Consider the following 2,834-nt stretch of genomic DNA (forward strand, 5'->3'; position numbering starts at 1 on the left):
CAGAGAGGCAGTGTCCAGTGACCAGTGGCTCTTCCTGGGATGCTTCCTTCTTCCTTGGTAGCCAAGTGTGAGGCCAGTAACTTTAACTGGAGCCCTGCCGTTTGCTGGGTGAATGAGAGAGGACCCTGGGCCTGCTAATGGCTGCTGGAGCCTCACTTCAATGCCACTGTCCCTCTCCTGTGGGAACACACAGTGACCACAGTGTTCCACATAGATTTTCTTCTTTGGCTAGAAACCAAGATGCTTGTCCTCTGTCATCAACTCTTTCAGTGCCTGGCTGAGAAACTATGTGGTCCCCAAACCAGAGGGTTACACTCAATCATCACAAAGGGTCTTGGTGTATCAAATAGCTGTGGTTCTTGGTGACTTGGGGATCCCCTGACCTTCACCAAAGATATGTTGGGATGGTGCATCTTGATCTCCTATGGCAGAGGAACACGTGATTCTCATGCAACATCTCAGGACCCCAGTCACCAGATAGCATGAGAGATTCAGGAGAAAAACAACTGGCCCTGCAGAAACGGACATACTGACCAGATCCCTTTGATCTGTAACCTCCTGACAATAGCAAGGTCCCAGCTCCCCGCCCTGCCTCCCTCTTCTCTCCTTCCTGTCTCCTTCCTCCCAGAGCTTCTTGGTCCCCAATTACTCAGAGCTGCAGGAGGCCTGCCAGGGAAGAAATTAGAGCTACACATCAGCTATTCTATATTTACCACCTGATGGCTGAGGAGGATCTATCTTCTGCACAATTAAATGAAAAGATTTTTAATATCGGCAGGCAAAGGACTCTAGCAACAATGGAGAATTAGGTTAGAGCCAGCAATTGGATTAGCGCCGAGCTGTAAGTGAAATGAGGACTCGGACACGGGAGGGTCATACTTATCCTGGTGACAGGCCTTTCCTTGGTGTGGTGTGGGGAGGGTCTGGGATGGCGAGACCCAGGCTAGGTTCCTGAGCCTGGCCCAACCACCATCCCTGAGGACTAAAGGCTGGCAGGGGCAACCTTTCCCAGAATCCTCTGCAGAAGAGGAAGCCCTTGGCCAGGTGCAGGGGCTGAGCAAACACAAGGGTCTTCATGGATGCTACCCTGGGGCCCCACTGACAGTCAGGAGCTTCATCCCCAGCTGAGAAGTAGATCTCACCCATGTCCTTGAACTCCTCCCTAGTTCAGGCCCTCCTTACCTTTCGCCAGGGCTGCTGCAGCCATCTCACCACCTCATCTCTCTTTCACCTTTCAGTCTGACCTGTGAGCATACACAAATCACTCTTCCCTAAGCCAGCCTCCTTCCCTGAAGTGTAGCAGAGGAATTCAGGGGCACACAGGTTCCCATGTGACAGTTATTGAGGGCACAGCAAAGATGCCACAGTTGGAGAGGGTACAGACAAACAACTATCCCTTCCCTTTTTCCCCCAATTTTGCACTGAGTTATTTTTTCAAGATTTATTAAATGTGAAATGCATGAATGCACCCTGTCTTTGTTATGTATGTGTTTGGGGACAAATTCCAGCACTGCCTAGGGAGAGATGGCACATTCATCTCACGTTGTTTCTGGCTGCCATCTACCTTTGCTAGGCCACTGCTGCTGTCCTGACACAACAAACTTAAATTCTTGGCTAGAAACTAGGGCAAGTCCTTCCCATCAGCTTCCTGGAGGTGGGTGTCATGCTTCCCATTCCAAACAGAGCCATGGGAGGTATCCAGTCTGACCCTGCCTCCTGAAAACATGCAAGCTCCTGTCCTGTTCGTGCGGAGCTCCAGAAGGGAAGACTCCACAGCCAACTGGATCTCTCCTAGTCACATTCCTCTTTCTCACTGACAGTGAGTTCTTCCTTCCTCTCCCCTAAGTCTCTCAGGGAGGGGTCTAAGTTTCCTAGCATTGTCTCAAGAAAAGACAGTAGTCAGCTGGTGATTACGAGAGAGCAGCAGTCAACTTCCCCCAGACTCTCAAATCTAACAGCCCTGAGTGTGAACCGGGCATCCTAGATTGTTATCCCCATTGCACAGGGTAAAACGGAGGCACAGGAAGTAAAATGGCCACCAGAGAATTAGGTGTAGAGAAAGGCTGTCCTGGGACCCCCTTGCCCCAAGATCAATAGGTGAAAGCATAAACTTTACTTCCCATCATTCCACTACGTGCCCAGTCCTATGCTGAATTGGAGTTGGGATGTCAGGAAAAGCGCAATGTCTGAGATTTTCACCCAATTTACAAGTTAACAAGCTAGCCTGCTATTGTTCCATGGATGCCAGCCAAAGATACAAGACTCCTGGGTCAGAAACAAAGGACTTCATCACTCACAGCAAAAGCACTAGCCAGAGCTGCATAGGATTGCTTCAGTTCTCCGACATCACCCAGGTCCCACAAAGACAATGCAAAGGGCCCATGTTGGTGAGTCACCCAGTGGATCACGTTACAGGAGAGTAACACTGAGCTTGGAACATTTGCCACTTCTCTAGCTAGTGGAAAGAAACCTGGTCTTTTCCTGGTGGGAGGTGTTACCACATCTCTCATGGCTGCTCATGACAAGTACAGCCTTGCAAAACAGCCCGGATAAAGAGTGACCAGAGCCTTGCATTTTCAGCACTCCCAGCAGGAATGTTCAGGGATAGGTCCATGGCAAATTGTCTCATGGTCCATGGCAAATTGTCTCTCTCAACTAGGAGAAGAGAGGGCCATGTACCTGCCCTCAGGATGCTCCAGATGACCATACCCATAGAAGCTGCCTGGTACAGGCACAGCGGATGCCTCCTTGCAGTTCCACATTTTCACTATAGAAGTAACATCAGGAAGAAGGGCTGGGTTCCTGAATATCACACAGTAAAAGCAAGTATCTAA

The sequence above is a fragment of the Chlorocebus sabaeus genome, chromosome 21 (assembly GCF_047675955.1).
Source record: "Chlorocebus sabaeus isolate Y175 chromosome 21, mChlSab1.0.hap1, whole genome shotgun sequence".
Taxonomy (NCBI): Eukaryota; Metazoa; Chordata; class Mammalia; order Primates; family Cercopithecidae; genus Chlorocebus; species Chlorocebus sabaeus.